At 39.5% G+C, this 20,655-nt stretch overlaps 1 protein-coding gene across 4 annotated transcripts in view; it reads left to right on the forward strand.

Moving 5' to 3' along the window:
• Positions 1-6: 6 nt before the first annotated feature.
• ADNP (activity dependent neuroprotector homeobox) overlaps positions 7-20,655 on the forward strand; it is a 30,169-nt gene continuing 9,520 nt past the window's right edge. The window contains exons 1-3 of one of the 4 annotated variants that reach the window (XM_027086990.1): positions 9-114; positions 2,127-2,300; positions 3,649-3,720. The gene's annotated coding sequence lies outside the window, so the exon portion shown is untranslated. Of the gene's footprint in view, positions 115-599; positions 2,301-3,648; positions 3,721-20,655 lie in introns of those variants that run through there. The other 3 variants (XM_027086988.1, XM_027086991.1, XM_027086989.1) reach the window with 3 other exon arrangements.

Raw genomic sequence — 20,655 nt, forward strand, 5'->3', positions numbered from 1 at the left:
CCGGGCGCGCCCTCGCCGCCGCCAGCGCCGTGCCGCCGCCATCCGCCCGCCGCCGCCGCCGCCGCCCGGCCCCCGAGCACGCCGGCCCCGCGCGCGCCTCGAGGCCGAGTCAAGGTAAGCCCGGCGACCGCCGCGCGCGGACCCACGGCCGGCCCCGCGGGCGCATTATTGTTGAAACCGCCAGCCCTCCGGCCGCACACGCTCCTTTGCATACTCCGGTGCTGACGGAGCGCCCGCCCCGGCGCGGACCGCTACCCGGGCTCTTGCTCCGCGGTCCGGGCGCCTCCTCCTGCAGCCCGACCCCCCTTCCCCGCCCCGTGAGCCCACGGAGGCCAGCAGCCGCCCTGGCCGCCGGAGCTTTTGCGGCTAGTGGCATCTCTCTCCACCCCGCCCCCAGCAAGAATCGAGCTTCTTCCATCCCTGGAACTACTCCCGCCCCCCGCCCAAAATGAGCCCCCCACGCACACCCCCAATCCCTGGGACGAGCCTTCTGCCAGGTCTACCCACCTTTAGTCGGGGGAGGGGGGGAATAGATTGGGGGGCGGGGAGAATGCATGGCACGGAGTGAAAGTCTTTGCCTCCCCTGTGCAATCCTTCCTCCCCAACAAGCCAGCTCCCCTCCTATCCTGACCACGGAGTCCTCCACCACCCCCTTTTCTCAATCGCAGCTGCCTGGTCAGCACGACCTCTTGCGAGCATTCTGAGCCCCAACTTTGCAGTAAGATGGTAAAAAATGGAAATCCAGAAAGCTGCGAAAGATTTTTTTCTTTTTTCTTTTTGTGTGTGTGTGTGCAATGAATGGGGAGTAGTTCTTTGAGCACCCTTTTATTCACCTCTTCTTCCCTCTGGGCTGCCTGCCTGCCTTCCCCTCCCCCCAAACCTGGATGCCTGTCTGCTGGAAAAGGCGCGATTGCTTCTCTTCCTCTTCTGCCCAAGACCAGGCGCTAAGGTCTAATAGTCTTTTCAGCCACACACATACCCACACTGAGTCTTCTTGATGTTCTTGCCTTCCCAATTCCTCTGGACAGTTCTTGCCATAACCCCATTTCTCAGACAAAGGCTTAGGAGGGAAAAGAACCAAACTGTTTCCTGTGTTTGCCATTTTGATGCTGTCCATCCCCACACACCCAATCTTTTTCCCTGATGCTTCTTGTGCCAGTGTCTTGAACCTTCAGAATGGGGGAAAAACAAAAACAAAAGAACTCCTGGGTAGCTTGATACAGTTTCCTTATAAATCCGCATTGTTGCTTCTGGTTTATGGCCTTGAAGAAAATACCAGCCCCCACCCAAAATGCACCGCAGCCAAGTCGGCTAAAGGCGATGAGTGTTGGAGTCAGTAGGGGGCGCATTCCCTGCACTGGGTAAGGCTGCAGAGGGGGGAAGGGCCCCAGAGCTAGAACAGGATGTGCTTCACAGCGCCTTCTACAGACCATGGGAAAATGGACCCAGCAAGACACACTCACACACTCTTAGTTGGTGAGCTGACAGCAACATGGTGAAGGATCAAGTGAGTCAAGAGCAGTGATTTTATTTCTTTTAAAGAATTTACCCTGCGTTTTAGAAGTTCTCTCTTTTTACTTTTTCAAAACTGTTGACCCTTAGACAACCCACATTTGTTCTTGAGGAATCATCTTGGCACATCCTTGGTACACAGAAAGCCCCTTCTCTGGAATTCTTCCACCTTAAGCTTTGAATGTGTCACCATATCTTCCCAAGGTCAGATGGTAAAGGGAAAAGTTTAAAACCTCAGAGTAACAGGTTTGGGGGAATTGCTGATTACTTCCCTTCTTCATGGCCCCAACCTTTTCAGCTCTTTGAGAGTTGAAAATCCTTGAGGGATGTTAGATTTTAGTGGGGTAGCAATTTTCATAAGTATGTAGATGGGTGTCATGATTTGCAAAGCCTTGTTGGTAAACATCAAGCCCATGTTGAGTTCTTCATTGTCAGACTCAACAGAGTTGATTGTAAAGTTTTCTTTCTTTCCAACTTTGGACTTGGCGGTTGCTGTTCATTATCTCAGTAGCCAACCGCCTTTGCAAAAGTGTTGACACCAGTCTTCTGTGAGCACCCACTTTCATAGGGTGTGTTGATTTCTATAGATTTTACTCCTCTTGTTATTTCCATAGGTGTGAGATGCACAATGCGAAACCTAGGCCCCAGCTTTTGCACCATGATGCACAGGGTTGTACTTTTTGTACTGAACTGATAGGTGGCCTAGTGGTTATGCCCTGTACTACCATTTTGAGGATCTGGACTCCGTTCCTGCCTTGCTCTTTGGACCACATTGTCAATTCACACCGGTGGGTATATTCATTTTGGAGGGTGGGAACTGCAGCAACAGGGAAGCCAGAGACTTCTTCCTCCTTGGTCACCACCAAAGCCAGCACTTCCAAAATTTCAGCCTAGCCACATTCCTCAAGGAACGGGTTAGAGCTGGTTGCAGATGTGGGTTCTGAACAGAGAAATGACTTGTGCCTTGTTTAAGAGAAAATTTTGAAGTTGCTAATATTGTTTTAATCGTTTGCATTCTGCACTCTTGTGTATAAAATATGTTAAGTATTCAATTACTGTTGTTTTGATGACCCAATCTCAAGAGTTGCTAAGCATTTAGAAACCTTAAAGATTCTCTGATCAGAACAGGCCTTTCCATGAACAGGTACTTGCTACCAAAGATGGATAGTGGTTGTTGATACTTAAGGGTACTTTTAAGACTTTGTTGCAGGTATTTTATAAAGATACACCAAGATAAATTTATGGGAAAATGAACTGGTGTATTCTTTGATACATAACCAGTTGGTCCTTAGGGGAGAATTTGCATTGGACATTTGCTACCAAGTAACATTTTGGTGAGTGAAAAGGAGGCAGCTTGGTTCAGGTATTCCACTAGAGACTTAACTAATTGCTTTTACAATTTGTTTAGTAATCAGAAGAATCAGATATATAATTTAAAGGGTATTGTAATCTTTAAATGCTTTTTAGTATTAAGTAGATATAATTTTGACTTGAATTTGTGTTTGATATAGAATTATACGACTTTTTAAATGAGTAATATGAATAGCATTTCTTTGAGGGTGTGTTGGAGGTGAAGTTTGTGAAGGTGCTTTCGTTTGATTTAGCAAATTATACGTAAGATATAATGTTAACCGATGTCCTTAGTGGTAATAGCGATTTTCCCCCTACGGGAAAACTTACTGTGAGCTCTTAAAAAGCATATATTCTGCACTTTCAAATGTTCCCTGATTTTGGCATTCCCTCTCCCCCCCACCAAAAAAAAAAGAAAAGAAAAAAGGTCGAACAATTGGACTTGAAGGCTGGAATTTAGGTAAACTGTGAGGGTTCATTAAAAAGCCTCAATTAACTAGAGGGTGGGGAATGGGTATTCTATTTAATTGAACTTTAAGTAGAAGTTCCTTCTTTGTCTTGGCCCTTGTTGAAAATTTCCTAACACTGCCTTATTAGAGGCTGCTATACTTCGAACTAACTAAATCTTTGCTTTTTGGCTCTTATAGTCTCTGTGTAGGAAATAGAGGAGATTGGGCTATGAATCTCTAAAGACCCTTGTTCCTGTTTATTCTGAAAGTCATTGATTTTAAACATATCCACTGTGAATTTGTTTTGCTTAAATTTCTCTTTTTTTCCTTAAACCAGAGTGCAGGAAAAGTTCTAATACTATTTATATTAAAAATAAAACGCCACCATGTTGAACAGACTAAGTGTCAAGTAAGTTCTTGATTATTGTTATTTTGATGACCCAGTCTCAAGAGTTGCTAAGCTTCTAAAAACCTTGAACATTCTCTGATCAGAACAAACCTTTCCATGAACATGTACTTGCTCCCAAATAATCAGTAGGCTTTTATCAAGTAAAAATGAATTTTTATTTTTATTATTAACATACATGCCTACATTTATTATTTATATTTGATTGCTGAAAGCATAATTATATTAGGTACATTATATATTAAAGTAACTGCTTATAAATTTTGGAAAATGTTAAAAATAATTTTTAGAATTGTGAAATGTTAAATATTTAGCAATCTGGTGGTTAATATATTTAAGGTGATGTACACGTTTTGTGACTTCACATTTAATTGTGAAAATTTCAGTTTAACAAGGAACATAGAGCTATTTTGTTATAAAGGAGCAAGTAGGGATCCCTACCTTAGGGGAAAAAAAGAAAAACTTCAGAATTTAAGTAGTATTTTTTCTTTTGAGAACCATGCATAAATAACAAATTGCATAAGTTGTAGTAGACCTTGATTTTGTTAATGGCTGGGTGGGTGTATACATAAAATACAGTTCACTTTTTTAGTGTTGAAATGACATTAAATACAAATAAAAGGTGCAAATATTGGCGATAATGTTTGGAAACAATACATTTGTGCAGAGAAAAAATCAAATGTCGGAGTTTTTTTTACTGTTTAAATCTTAGATAAACTTTTTAAAAATGATGTGAAACTACAAAAGTTTTTTTGAAATTCTTATTAGAACCTAATTTGTAGTTTACATCAAGATGCCCAGTACTGTTGTGTAATGAGCTACTTGTTCAACCTAGACTTCCAAAGGACTTTCACTTTTAAAGAATGTCATAAAGTCTGTTATGTCTTCCAGAAGGTAAAATATTTTCCACAAGAGTGTAACTTTCGTCTACTTGCCTAAGAGGCATGAACATTAAGAAAAATGTTGCTCACCTATGTAAGTAATTTTAGTTAGATTCACAGAGCTTGATGTGTTATTAGCATCACATGAACTTACAAAATTTTTTCCTCCCCTAGTTTTGTGAGAACTTGTGGTATTAAGTCTGGAGCAAATGCCATGTTTGGCTGATGTGCATATACATTTTATGTTGTTAGTTTGGAAACTTGGCATTTGAAACTGGTATGAACCAAAGCCCCACACTAATTAACTGAATTGGTATCTTGAATGTAGAGGCTGTTTCTTGTTTACATGTTGGCACTTTCCACCTTGATCGTTGAGACACTTTATAAGAACAGCCACCCATGTTTTGCCCAGCATGAGCGGCCACAGTTCCATGTGACTGCATTTTTGTTGTTGTTTGTTTGCCTGATCTTGTCCATTAGAAAGTGAGGAGAAGGATGATTGTGCTCCCTCAGCCTCTTACGGTCTTAGTACCCCTTATACCTTTGTTTTGGTCATGACCTACCTTTGATATCTGCCAGTTTCGAGGTCGGCTTAAATGAGAATCCACATTCTGCCTCCCTGGAAAGAGAAGGCTCTCTACATATTAATAGGGATATATATATATCCCTATTAGATTGGGATATATATATATCAACTTGATTATATGGGGATATGCGTGTATATATAGGAAGTCAAGGATAAAATGTGAGCCAACTATGTAAAGTGAGTTTTGATTTAGGGGTGCACATTTTTGTTCTAATACGTGTAAAATGCAAAATTCTTTTCACTGTTTCCATGCTTGGTTCTCTAATCTCCATGTATGTGTTCCTGTCCTTTGCCTTTGGGACTTCTTTGAGATGCACTCACAGTCCTCTTTGGTTTTATTGATCCCTAGCTTAGTTCCAGGACAGCAGCGAGAGAAATCCTGATATCTCAAGAATTTTAGCAGTGTTCCAGAAATAAAGGTTTGGAAATTAAGAGAAGAGCATAAAAGACTTTGAATAGAATTACCAAGGGAAGGCTGCCCTGAACATATGCCACAGTTTAAGATTGAGTTATCATTCAAAAACATGCACGTGATCTGTAAGAGACTCCTGCATTGACCATCTCTTAGAATTAAAAATAAATCCCTCCACATCCTAATTTCTTTTCCAGTAAGGGTATAGATTTGTACTTGAGTCACTTAGCTTTGGGTTGTTTGTGTTTGTTACTTCTCATATGACTTGGTTGATGTCTTTAATAAGGATGAACTATAAGTGTACAGGCCCCCTTGCTGGCCTTTATGGTATTATAATATTAATAATACTGGTGTCATTTTTCTAAGCACTTCATAAACCATTCTCAGTTCTCTCAGGACTGATTTCACAAGTAGGGAAATCAAGGCACGACCGTGTGCAGTGATGAAGTGAGCCATGGAATATGTCTGGGCTGGTTCCCAGGTCTCTGTTTGGAACACAGGCTTTTATAGGGCCCCTGTGAGCTGTTTGGCTAATGAAGACCCACATGAGTGCTTCATAACTTCTTAGTGATGTTTTGTGCTTGGATGTTAGCTAACAGCCAAGGATCCCAAGTGGGCTCCGCAGTTAAAGCAGTTAGCTTCACTAGCTTCTTTACCAGTGAATTGTGCTGGTGGTAGTTAGTTGAAGTAGCAACTGTATAAGGTTTGAAGTTGCCTGTATAAGGATCTAAAAAGAAAGTTTGTTTATGGTCCATTGCTTTTCCCAGTGTTTTGGTTTAGGGCAGTCTTGTTCCTTCTCTCCTCTGAGCAGTTATTTTTGCTTAGACAGATAATTGCTGGCTTTTGCCCTCTGCCTTTTCTTTTTCTGAACCCTCTATGCTCCATTTAAGAGCTTGTGCAACCTGTGCTTCTCTTGAAAATCTGTAAGGCTTTCCTTTTCTGATGGGAGCTGGCAACAATTGAGGACCTATATGAGTGGTCTCTTGAAACTTGATATATCTGAAGAAACTTCTATCTAGTGGAAATGTGGTGGAATTTATTAAATGTACGTTTAAGTCAACAATTAGAATTCTTGCTCTTGTGAAAGATATGAACTGAGACTGGGTGTGTCCTAATGCAGGGAGTGCTTAGAATCCTGGTTTGAGATCAGAAAAATATAAATAAAACTTCTGTGGAAAGTAAGGATTGAGCCATCAAGTGGCAAAACCTGCTCTAAGAATAATGCTTTCGCTTAAGCCTTGACTCTAGGAGATAGCTTAGAAAAACGTGAGAAGGTGATTCAAATAAATTACATATTTTGTTGCTCAAGAATGGTGAGAAAAATATATTTCTCATTACTATGGGAAAATTATTTTGAGTAGTTTTGAGACAGCATGGAACACTTATTAAGGGATTGAAAATAACCTACTTTTTGTCTTAGGCCATTTAGATGAAGACCAGTAGCATGCTTCTGGAATGGTTATAAATGGACATATCTGGATGTTCTCTTAGGCCTGCTCGTTAATTGATTTCCCTTTTTCACACTTCTCTTAAGCCAGGTTGTTCACCTGTATTGACAGCAGGCAGCACTAAGCCTATGGAGTTCTTATGTAGGCAGCATGGTGTTGGAATCACTCCCACAGTATGTCTTGCTGGAATGCCTATTTAAAATGGAGTAAATTGGGAAATGCTTCCCATCTCACAGTCTCCCTGAAGCTAGATTGGGATGTTAGAGATGCTCTCAATCCTTTTTGTCCTTTTTTAAGTAGTGAGGTATCTTTCCCCCTTTCAAATAAAATTTTATGTGAACTCTAGTATATAAAACTGATGAAAGGGGCAGCTTTCACATTGTCCCTTAAATGTCAACTTCCCCTCCATCTGTATATATCTCTTACAGTCTCTCAGCACACTCTGAGAAGTACACCCTGAAAACCGTTGGTTCCATTAGTGTTCTAGAAGTTCTGGTGGTCACAGCTAGGGTTCTTGTCTGAAATCTAAATACTCAAAAGCAACAGGATAAGCAGCAGCCATAATAACAGTTCCTAGTTGTAGGCACTAGTTTTTTAGTCTGAAAGCCTTAAAAGAGGAGTAACCCAAATTTTATATTATATAAATATATATATATATTTAATGAGCAGACTCTAGGTCACACCTTTATATTTCTAAGTCACCTAGGTTTATTTTGGGTACTTGCGAATGTTCTATTGCATAACCGTTATAAGTGCCACAGAGCTTGTAAAGTTAGTATGCTAACTCTAACATGAATGGCTCACAAATATATAAAAAACACTCTTACGTGTAAGTATAAATGCACATTGTCATGTGTACAGGAACAGATGTGTGGCAACCACATCTGATTCTCAGGAATAATGATAGTCTGTGCTTTTTAAGAGATTATATCCTGGTATGAACTCATAGATTTCAGAGTGATTGCTCCAGTATCTGACCTGGTTTAAGGTAATAATAATAATAACTGCTTTAAGTATTAATTGGCATCATCTTATTTAATCCTTCTGACATTTGAACAGTAGAATGGTGTTATACTGGTTATACCATAGGAAACAGACCTCCAGAAGTAAAGTAAGATTTTGAGTCACAAAGCTAGTAAGTGGCAGAGCAAGGATTTAAACACAGATCTGTCCAGCTCTAGAGCTGTATTCTTTCTTACTACATTGTACCATCTTTTCTAGCAGGGGAAAGCTTTACTGTACTATGTCACCCTACTTATTATAGAAGTTTAAAGTTATGAGGGAAAAAATCTTTACACGTGGCTGAGAGGTAACCTAAATATTTGTTCATGAAACCAGTGTAGTCCTACTGGAAAACACAAATTTTGATGTTGGCTATAGGCTTTATACTTAAACTTTTTCTCCCCGTCCTTGTGCTGTCATTTCAGTGTCTTGTTACCTTATACCTAAAGTTCTGGCTATTTTGCAGATGTTTCAGATTGAGTAGGTAGGTCTGGAATGGGTGTGAGCTCCCTCAGGTGATTGTCACAATGGCTAGGTCTGGTATCCACTCTTCTACTTAATCTACTCACTCCAGACCTTTTTTAATGGGACCTGCCAAACACAACCAGATTAATTCTCTCAAAGCGCCATTAAAATTGTATCACTTCTCTACTCCAGTAACTGCAGCATCTCCTCAGTGCCTGCTAGACATGGCAGCAGGCTCTAGCTTCACACTGAAGGCCTCCATTCTATCCCCATCCTGCCTTTCCAGCCTTGTCATTTATTACTACTCAGAAGCTTGACACAGCAGCCATTCTGACTCTCTGCAGTAGTTCCTAAAACTCCTTGCTTTTCCACCTCTGGAAGTGTGCCAGTGAGACTTTTTTTTTGCAGTGAGTGCAGATTCTCCAACCTAACATAGTGGCCGCAGCTCAACAGCTACTTCCGCCCTCTCCTGACTGCCCCTGCTGAGAATGAACTGTCCCTCTTACAAAGCCTCAGAGCATCTAGTTTGTGACACATCTGACATATTGCATCTTTTCCTGTATATATTTATGGGGTGTCATCTCTATAAGACCTTTGTAGGCAGGGACTGTTCATTCATTCTACACTTACTGAGTGCCTGCTATGTGCCAGCCAATGAAGAACGTGTTAGAGAATACAGCAGGGGAAAAAAACCAGTCAGGGTCCTTGTAATGGACATTCTTTGCCTTGAATAGTGAGATGGCATCCTTGTCCTCCTGCATATTTTAAGAGTTCTATTTAGCCTATCAGTTGAGATAAGGACAATCTGCGCCGAAAAATGATTCATAGTGATTCTAATTTAAAGACATAAATATCTCTTTACCAGTTGTATGAATTATACTTTCAGGTCATATTTTACTAAATCTCTTGAGATCACCTGTGATGAGCATTTAAAATAAATTAAAACTTTTAAGTCACAGAGTCATTGTAATTTTGGTGATTGATAACGTGGTGAACCAGGCTTTTTATTTCCCATTAGATTCTTGGTTTGTTATTAATGAGCCACACCAATATGAAAGAAAATAAAACTTGCGTAAAGGACTAAAATTAAATTTTTCCTCTTTCTGTTACCTTTGAAAAGGCTTCCTGTTTTATTTTTCCTGGGACCTCTCCCCTTTTACAGTTCTATCCTGTAACTGTTTGAAAGAAACTTAAGGTGATTTGAAAATTTAATACATGGAAATTCTGTGAAAATCATTTCTGTACTGCTGCTTCATGCTCTAGAATCATTTCAGTTTTGCAAAATTAAAAATAATTGAATTCATTAAAGTAACTCTAGCTGGATTAAACTATTAATTAAGGCAGAGTGAATTTGGGCCTTTGACGTTGACAAAAGTGATATATTCCTCTGTTCCTGGCCTCTTGGAGTGGAGCAGATTTGCCAGGAAGGTGAATTCTCTACTAAGATTTTTTTTTTTTTTTTTAAGTGCTTAACAGTTTGGGGGCTGTTGATATATTACCATAGAGTCACTCGTTTAAAATTGTCCAAAATGGTCTGGAAATTTGTAAAGGCCTTCAAAGTTGTTCTGTTACATCCAGGACTTGCTCTAGAGGATCTATCCTGTTCAAAGGAATCTTAAACAGTCTTAACAGATGCTTAATATTCATAGTTTTGGCAAAGAGACCCATCAGTGATAAATGTCTCTGATTTTGAACCCAGATTGCCCTGCGGATAAAATTACAAGCAGCCTTATCTGGTTCCATATTCACTACTCTTGTCTTAGGTTTTCTAGTAGCCACTTTTTTTTCTAACTTTATTTTTAATTGTGGTAAAATATACATAACATAAAATTAATTTATCATGTTAACCAACCACTTTTAAGTATACAGTTCTGTGACATTAAGTATATTCACATTGTTGTGCAGCAGTTACCACTATCCATCTCCAGAACTTTCTTCATCTTGCAGAACAGAAACACTCTCCCCATTAAACAGTAAATCCCCATTCTCCCCTCCCCACCAGCCCTTGGCAACCACCCTTCTGCTTTCTGTCTCTATGAATTTCACTACTTTTAGTATCTCGTATGAGTGTAATCATGTAATATTTGTCTTTTTGTGACTGGTTTATTTTGCTTAGCATAATATCTTTGAGGTTTATCCATGTTTTCAGTAGCTACGTTTTTAAAAATAAAATTAATTTTAATTTTTAATCCAATATATCCAAAGTATTGTCATTTTAACATGTAGTCTATTTTTGGAAGGGTATTTATGAGATATTTTGCATTTTTATCATACTAAGTCTTGGAAATCCCAAGTATATTTTATGCTTAAAAGCATATCTCAGATGGAAAAAAAAAAAAAAGCATATCTCAGATGGGCAAAGAAGATGTATAAATGGCCCAAAAGCACATGAAAAGATGCTCAACATCACTAGTCATTAGGGAAATGCTAACTAAAACGACAATGAAAATATATATCACACCCATTAAGATGGTTACTGTTAAAAAAAAAAGTGTTGGTGAGGGTGTGAAGAAACTGGAACTGTACACTGTTGGGAGTGTAAATGGTAGAACCACAGAATTACCATGTGATCCAGCAGCAGTGTCTTGAAGAGATACTTGTACACCCATGGTCATAGCAGTATTATTCACAATAGCTGAAGGCGGAACAAGTGTCCAACAGGTGACTGGATAAATGTGATACATACATAGCATGGAATATTATTCAGCCGTACAAGGAAGGGAAATCTGACATGATGCTCCAACTGGATAAACCTTGAAGGCATTGCTAGGTAAAATAAGTAGTCACAAAAGGACAGATACTTTGATTCCACTTATGTGAAGTACTTAGAGTAGTCAGAATCATAGAGGCAAAACGGAGTGGTGGTTGCCAGGTGCAGATGTGTGGGGAGAAATGGGGAGTTACTGTTTAATGGAGATAAAGCTTCAGTTTTGCAAGGTGAAAAGAGTTGTGGAGATGGATGGCGGTGAGGGTAGCACAATAAAAGGTTAAAGCACCTCAATTCAGTTCAGACTAGCCACATTTTAAGGGCCTAATAGCCATTTGTGGCTAGTATCTGCCGTATTGGAAAGCATAGTTCTTAAAAATGAATTTATAAAATTTTCAGGCAACGTTGGTTTTCTTGCTGCTTGAGTAAATACTGAAATACATCTATTCCTTTTGTTGTTTGAGAAAAATTATGCATGCGTAAAATCTGGAAGGATAAGTATACCCCAGTATTTACTATTGTCTTTGGGTAAAATTATTTGTGTTCTTTGCCTTATCTACATCTTGTAATCTTATACTAGGCCTAATTGCTTTTTTTTTTTAACAGCTTAAGATATCTTTCGTATACCATACAATTCACCCATTTAAAGTGTATAATTCAATGTTTTCTAATATATTCAGGGTTGTGCACCTATCACCACAATTAATTTTAGAATATTTTCTTCACAAAGAACCCAGTACCCCTTGGCAATCACCCTCTATTCCCCCCGCCTATTTCCACCAGCCCTAGGCAACTTTAATCTCCTTTCTGTCTCTGAGATTTGCCTATTCTAGATATTTCATATAAACGGAATCATACAATAAGTAGCCTTTTGTGACTGACTTTTTTCACTTGGCATAATATTTTCAGGGTTCATCATGTTGGAGCATATATCGGTATTTCACTCCTTTTTATGGCTGAATCATATCCCATTGTATCAATACCATGTTTTACTTAACCGTTTATTAGTTGATGGAGATTTGGGTTGATTTTCCTTCTCGGATATTATGAAGACTGCTGAGAACATACGTGTACAAGCTTTTGTGTGGGCATATGTTTTCATTTCTCAATTGCTTTTGTAACAAGAATGAACGGAATTTGGCAGGGGAAAGGAGACTAAGAGGTGGTTAGTTGAGAGCCGACTAGTCTCCTGCCTACCCCTGCCCTTTAGAAAAGGAAAAAAGATGACGAAAGCCTCTGCTTTTCCCAAGCAATTTTCAAAAGACTGTGCTTTGAGTATTGATAATGGATAACTGGTCCATTATCAATAGGAGAGACAGGATATATCTGGTTTTTGAAAAGGTATTGTTTTATCGAAGGATTCTAAAATTGTGGTTTTCATTTTGCAAGATATTACCATTACAGGGACTTCCCTGGCCGTCCAGTGGTTAAGACTCCTTGCTTCTACTACAGGGGGCATGGGTTTGATCCCTGGTTGGGGAACTAAGATCCCACATACCCGCACGGTGTAGCAAAAAAATTAAAAAAAAAATTTTTTTTTTAGTTAAAAAAATATATATATATATCACCATTACAGTTTGGATAGAAAGATATCCGTCAGATGTGACCATCTAGTGACTGTTGGCATCCACGGTGATGTTAAAAGCGCTTTAGGGCAAGTGGTCTCAGAGCTGAGTTCATGTTTCACTTCTTTGGATGTGATGGGACCATCTGACCTGAGATATGTGTGTGTATTCTTTTTTTTTTTCTTCTGGTACGCAGGCCTCTCATTGCTGTGGCCTCCCCCCCTGCAGAGCACAGGCTCCGGACGCGCAGGCTCAGCGGCCATGGCCCACGGGCCCAGCCGCTCCATGGCATGCGGGATCCTCCCGGACCGGGGCACAAACCCGTGTCCCCTGCATCGGCAGGCGGACCCCCAATCACTGTGCCACCAGGGAAGCCCTGTGTGTGCATTCTTAATCTCCGTATCTCCACTTGAGCTGGTTTGGCTGAATTATTTATGGTTATTTCAACCTTGGGTATTAAAGTTCTGGCACTTTCAGATGTGTGTATATAACATGCTGTTGTTTACTTTTAATTAATGTCAGAGATCAGAGCTTCATCTGCATGGGTAATGGGAAGAACACTGCATTCTAGGTCTGAAGATGACCTTGAGACCCAGCTCTGTCATTGACACGCTCATCACCCTTAAGCCAGTTGCTTCACCTCAGTTGCTAATCTGTAAAATGAGAAGAGTTTAGATTAGGCAAAACCCTAGGTTCTTTTCAGTGATTCAAAGTGCTGCTTTTTCATAACTGATTTTAGTTGGAATATGAATCTCAATCTCTTGTCTCCTAAGGCGTGTACTTTGTTCTTCATTTTGGAATTAGAATGTTCATGCCCCTTCAATTGAGAAGATACTTAAAGACTGTTGATAGTTATTTCTCTTCTAATCAGACATGGATTCAGAATAGCATATCTTTCTCATCAGCTAAACCAGCTAATGCTGAAAAAGGCAGCACATATGCAAAAAAAAAAAAAAAGCATTGACTGTAGTTATATGTGTAAAGTGGCTGCCACCAACACAAATGCACCTTTTAGGAGCATTAATTTAAAAATAATATCCAGAATTAGAGAAGTGTTGTCCCACTTGACCTGATTATGTCACATCTGGAATAACAGTTTATTCAGGGCACCACAGAGATTGACCAACTGGAGTCTGTTCATTGGAGACTGGCGTAGGCGATAACAGAAGGAATGGTGAAAAGAACTGAGCATGGTTAACTTGGAGAAGGGGAAGTCTTGAGAGGGAAGGAGGAAGTGTCTTAAAAACTTGAGAGGCTGTTAGGTGGCTATGTAATTAGACGTCTGTAGCTGAACTGAGAGTTGTGGGCAGGTTACAGAGCATTGTAAAGAGTAAACTTGTGAACAGAGCTGTCCAGTGTGGGACAAGATGCCTGGTGGGGTTTGTGCTTCCCTCACAAAGTAATCAGGCAGAGAGTCTCTTAGAGCAGGGTTGTTTGTGGAAAGGATTCACACATTGTTCATAGAAAGTGGCCAAAAGTATTACTGTGATAAAACATTTTTGTACAGGATGCTGTATTTAGATGAATACACTCATTTTGCCTTGCGTAAATATAGTCTACCTACCAAAGAAATAGTTACGAAAACTTTTTTCTTTTTCTTTTCTTTTCTTTTACATCTTTATTGGAGTATATTGCTTTACAATGGTATGTTTCTGCTTTATAACAAAGTGAATCAGTGATACATATGTTCCCATATCTCTTCCCTCTTGCCTCTCCCTCCCTCCCACCCTCCGTATCCCACCCTACGAAAACTTAATTTTAAGGAATTTAATAATTGATTTGGTTAAACACTTGAAGAAAACCTTTTTTTTCTGAAGTGGAGGCAGTTTTATATTTGACACTTACTCAGTTAATTGGGTTTCTTTTATTACCAAACTGAAAGAATAGTAAAAAATTAATGCAGTTAGTAGTTAAGAACAGAAGAAAAATTAGTTACATTTCCTGCCTGCTTCTTATCTTTATTAACAGTGTTCTAATATGATTATCCTAAGCAACATAATTGATGTTCATTATTTAAATTTAGCTTTTGGTGCAAGTATGTCTTCATTGGCAAAGTAGTTTCTCTTTCTAATCCTTCTCGGCTTTCCAAATACTCCCTTTTTTAGCCTCAACACTACTGAACATTTTCTGGTGAGATGGAAGAGAGGGAAGACTAAAACTTTGCTTTTTTACCTCTGTCATGCTGCACAGTTTTATCTGCTAATCCAGAAGAGCATTCTGCCCCTGGATAGTCAGACAGTTCCTTGTTTCGTGGTATTTGGGATTGAGGAAGAGAGGAAAAGGAGGAGACCGAGCTGCCTTTATGTGAAGAGCCGAGCCTGTGGCATCCAGAAGGACTTTTGCCAAACCTTATAGGAAATTGAAAGATAAGCTGCTTCTGTTCAGGACTGTGTTTTAGAAAAAGATTGAGTAGGGTGATTGCTTCCAGACTGAATGTAGGCTTTAGGGTCTCGATGTGTTCACTCATCGGAGGGTGGTTCTAGAAAGACTTTACAAGGTTCATTTTTTTTCAAATACAAATATTACATAAAGCTTTTTACATCTGGTTTAATTTAAATGTAGGGCTAGTGACATCCTGAAAAGCAAATAAGGTGTCTGTGTTCACCACTTTGGATCCCAGAATAGTCAGGAAAGATAAACACTTGCTGGTTATAAAAAGAAAGTGTTTTACAGTGACCACACTTTTTTTTTTACTCAGTGAGTGATATTGACAGGTATTAAATATGTTGTTGAGGGGGTAGCAGGAGGAGAAAACAGCAGAAATATGGGAATGATTTTTTTCCTTCTGCCTAAATAGTTTTTAACTTAATGGGTTCAAAATCCACAGAGATATCACAGATTTTTTTAAGTGCCATCATGGGTAGCAATGAAGTAACTGATGCTTTGATTCTCTTCGTGAGAATCTTCTTAAAACGCCTGTGTCTCTTAGAAAATAGCATAACTTAATATTTTTAGTTAGATCAGTGGTTTATAGAAACTTCAAATATCTGACTCTTAAACCCCAGTGTGGATTATATAAATATGTGCACCAGCATTAAGTGGAGTATTGTTTTAAGGATTTAGGATCTGAATTTCTTACATATTAATTCGGGTTGATGATGTACCAAAAATGAAATTGTTTATATTGTAGTAGTTTGAAAGTCTTCCTAATTTATTAACTTAGAAAATATTGCTGCCTTTTTTCTTCACTAGTAATGGCATCATTTCCAGCCTTTGATTCCCCCCCGCCCCCTACCAAAAAGGTATTTCCAGAGAGGCTGTATCTTTCTTCACAGCTTTAATGTAGAAATGTTTAAAAAAACAACAGAGTATAAACTACGTTCTAATCCTTAGGCTTACTGTGGGCTTCCTATAACCATATTCTGATCAAACTAATTTAGGGGAGATTTTCAGTGAACTGTTGGAATTCTGCTGTAGCCATCAAACGTCATGCTTTGGTTGACTGTCCGCTAGGTCCAGATTCTACATTTCAGTAGTCTGCCACCTTGGCATAAATTTGTATTATGAGCTTAGTTTAGACAAGTAACTATTTCAAGGAGATACTTGGAAACGGAGAACTTTTCCTTCTTCCTCTTTCCATCAACCTGACCCCCTCCCTCCACTTTTTATCTTTTTTATATTTCAACTAAGATTTCTTTAAAAACAAGGATTTCACCCCTTTTAAGGTCAGGTGGGGTGGTGGAAACCACTGGTTTAGTCTAAGTAACTTGTGTTTAGGTTTTAGCAGGAAGAAGTATCTATCCTGGTCTAGCTCTCAGTACAGTGTTAGAAATGTTTTTTTCTATGAAAATTCTAGATTTGCATTCACAGTATAACTGATGCAGTAGTTGTCATTCTGGTATATGTTCAAATTTCAGTTCCCAAATATTAGAAAGTAGCAGGGTTATGCCTGCAGGTGATGGAAACTAGGACACACCATCATATTTACTGGCATGTTAAATTAGCACCATATGTTCTTATTAGGAACTTGAAACATACAAGAATGCACGTAAAAATATGAAGAATTTGTATACTGGAAAATGCCACGCTAGATCCATACTTGGAGTCGTTTAAAATACAATCTGTAGAAGTTTGATTTGGAGGCTTTTTTTTTTTCTCCTGGCTTGATTATCTGTGCCTAGTCAAAGGTTTAAGATTGGGTTTTATGGGGGTTATTTTTGTTGTTTTGTTTTTACTTTCTGATGGCACAGTTATAAATACTTCTGCCCCTAAAAACAGGGACTAAATGATGCCATCCTTGATATGGTGGCTTTGCAGAGGAACTGTGATACACAGACAAGCCCCATTGACTGTTGGTACATTAGGTCCTGCAAATCTTGCCTTAAGCCTGCTAAACTAGTCCTCTCATCTGTTGGGTTCCCCTCCATCTTCCTGACCCAGATGAGCCTGAGTACAGCCCCTGACTAGATCCAAGCCTTTTGGCAGAGCTCTGGTTTCATAAATGATTATAATTACGTTTCTCAGTTAATGACCTCTTTGCCTAAATGAAGTTCACAGTCATTGATGTTGTATCATCATCCTTGTACAGTCCTCTTATACAGAGTTGGCCTGTAGATATTTCCTCGTGAGATAGGTTCTCTCGGCCTTTATTTACCCTCTTTGTACTTGGTGTAAAGGAGTACTTTTGCTTTTCGTATTTGGTGAGAAAAGAGGTACATGTATTTGATCAGTCTTACGTATTGTTATAATTTATATGGTTTTAAGTCATCATGGCTACAGATCTCAGATTTTCATTTCAGCCATCTGACTCTTGCTTTCTGAGGAAGGAATTGCTTTCTGAGTGGGAATTTGGCCGGGATTATTGGTAAAACTTTAATGTTTTGGCCCTAATTAGTAGGTGTGGGTATAATTTGCAGATTGATAAGGAGTGTGGCTGAATTATTCAACAGTGAATTTAAATCATTCTCAAAAATAAATAATTTAAGTCTAGTTCATCATATGCTTAACCAAAAGTTACTTAACTTCAGTTAATAAATCGCAGACGTTAACTCCATTATTAATGGGTTTGAGCTTTCCCCAAAATCTTTTAGAATTTACAAAATGTTTTACTCTTTCCATACAGTGTTTTTGATTAATGAAACGATGGGCCAACGCCTCTTTCAGAATAACTGTATCTCCCTGACAAATTCCTATTCTTCCTATTAGTCCCAGTTCACAAGAATAATTATTTTGCATAAAATTCCCCATCTTCCCTTACTTATTCACTTCACTTCTTCTCTGTCCCACTACCCAGTGGGTCTACCAGAACTTTTGGTTGCAAGTAACATGAACCAAAACTTAAGCAAAATTGATCATGTGTTTTTGTTCTTGTTCATGAAAAGTTTGGGGGAGGGATGGTTCAAGGGGGCTATCTTTCAGGCACAGCTAGATTGAGGACCTTAAGCAGTATCAACAGGCGTGTTTCCCTTTCTGTGCTTTTCGCATCGTCACTGTCCGCCCTGTTTGGGGCACATGTCCAGGTTTGTACTCACCAGTGTCTGCAGAGATTGAACACTAATTGGTTAACCTGTGTCGTATGCACGGTGGAGGAAAGGCCTCTTAACTGACAGCACCTCCACTGCGGCAGGAGTGGCTCCAAGAGGAAGTTGGGCAGGGAGAAGCAAGCATCTTTACTCCAGTGACCCAGTGCCTGCTGTATACCCCAGAAGCGATGGACTGTTGAAGGGGAAGAGCTGTGTCCTGTTCAGCTTTCTGTTTCTAGCACATTAATGGGCAGGGTGCTCCAAAAATGATTGATGAACAGTGGTTTCGTTCTATTAATTTGGATGTTTTTCCCTTTTTTATGCCATGAGCTGAGAAATTTATGGTTTGGCTGAAGGGAGCTCTCCTTGGTATTGGGAAATGGTGCTGACCTCGTCAAAATGGCCATCCTGATAGCCAGGGAGGCTCAAGAGAAAGGTTTAGCCACTGGGGACAAATGTGGAAAGTAATCCCACCCTTCTGCATTCCTTTCAATGCCCATCTCTAGACAGTTTTTGACATTATTGTAAGACATCTTCCTCCCTAAGAGTAAGGATTGTAAGAATTTGTTTTCATCTCTTCCTATTCAAAAGTGAGGAACACCCCTTAATCTCAGGCAGTCAACTTCCTATTTACTCTGTCCTTACCCCTCAGTTAACAGAGTAAATAGAAAGGTATGGGCCCCAAGAATCAGATAGATAACATCAATGAACCCTGAAGGCAGCTGTTGATTTGAAGTTGTTTCTTAACAGCAGGTGATGGGCTGAAAAACAACAACAACAACAACAACATAGGGCCCTTGAGTTCTTTTTCTTATCACCCATGATTCTAACATTAACTGGTAAGAATTTGTTGGAGACTTTCTTACAAGGAACGTTTGGCTTGTTACAGGCATAGAAAAGCTTAAGAAATAGACACAGGAAATGGAGGATGGGAGTAGGAGGGAGCCTTCTTTGCTTATTATATTCCTATACTACATACCTGCTTTATATACTGAGAGAAGTGTTTTATTTAATAAGCGAAAAACCAGAAGAATCTCTAAGTGCTTTTGAGGATGCCAACACATATGAATGTGTTATTCTAGCTCCAGATGGACAAAATCTTGGAAATGGCCTCCGCAGAGGGTACCTCCATCTGGGGAAAGGGGCAGATGATAGAATTCCCAAGGTCATTAGAAATGTCAGAAATCTGCTTATGAAGACAGTTATAACCTTAACTCAGAATATTCTACATTTTTCAATGTAAACTTTTTCTCTCTTTTTTTTTTCTTGGCCGCACTGCACGGCATGCGGGATCTTAGTTCCCCAACGAGGGATCGAACCCGCACCCCCCTGCAGCAGAAACGTGGATTCTTAACTACTGGACTGCCAGGGAAGTCCTGATGTAAACTTTAACTTGGATTCCTCCTAGCTAATCATAGAACAAATAACTTTTTTGTAGCATTTTCCAATAAGCAATGTAACTTTTATTTATAAACCTGTTTAATTCAACTCAAATAAGTAAACTTAAGATTTATTCTATTGCTGAAATATCACTGTCTATAAATAAGTTTTTTGTAACTAAGCTCCCTTAGAGCATATTCTTACTTTTTCAGAACCGTAGGTGGATAAATTGGGTACAACGAAGCAGCGAGGTGCTTCACTTGGAGGTCTTGAAACAACTTTGTTAGCTGTGGGTGGGCACTTAGAACACCTGGTATTTTCCATAGGAAACTGGGTTTTCCTTTATCCTGAGCTGCAGTTTGGCTCCCTAGGATGTTTTCTGTAGGGCGGGGGGGGGGGGGGGGGGGCATTTCCAAATCTGTGTGTGTGTGTTTTGCTGTGCTTATCCAGGAGGCAGGGAAAGCCAGAAAGGGCTGCCTCTGGGGTACGTCTGTGCTCTGAAGTGAAACAGGATTCACATGGGATGTTCCAGAAGAACTGGATTTGGCCCGTGGAGAGTTGATAAAATGAATGGAGAAACAAAATGTCTCTTTTCAGAATTGGGTGTTTATGGACATTCATTTTGATGCCTGGTCTCTTCAGAATTAGCCTGTAACACTTCCTGTATTTCTGGAACACTTTTCTTGTATTTCTGAAACATTTTTCTATCAGGTGGTTCTCTCTAAATGACCTAGTTTGTGCGAACCTAGATTTTTCTTTTTAATCAGTTTATTAAGCAACTGATTTTTTTTTAAACCATCAAAAAGATGGTTCAGAACAATTTAGGAATAAAATTTCCACAAGGAATAATGGATTTGGCCTTGAACGCACACTAATTTGTATCAGAACTGACTTCTAAGTCTGTTAGCTAAATGATACACAGATTATTAGATGGCAGAGTGCAGAGGATACCATAGTCACGCTTCATAACGAGGAGTTCCATCCTGAGGGTGTGTTTTGCAGTGAACTGCATTCATCTTTTGGCCTCAGG

The sequence above is a fragment of the Aethalodelphis obliquidens genome, unplaced genomic scaffold, assembly GCF_003676395.1.
Source record: "Aethalodelphis obliquidens isolate GAN/ISIS:26980383/991018 unplaced genomic scaffold, ASM367639v1 scaffold57, whole genome shotgun sequence".
Classification (NCBI taxonomy): Eukaryota; Metazoa; Chordata; class Mammalia; order Artiodactyla; family Delphinidae; genus Aethalodelphis; species Aethalodelphis obliquidens.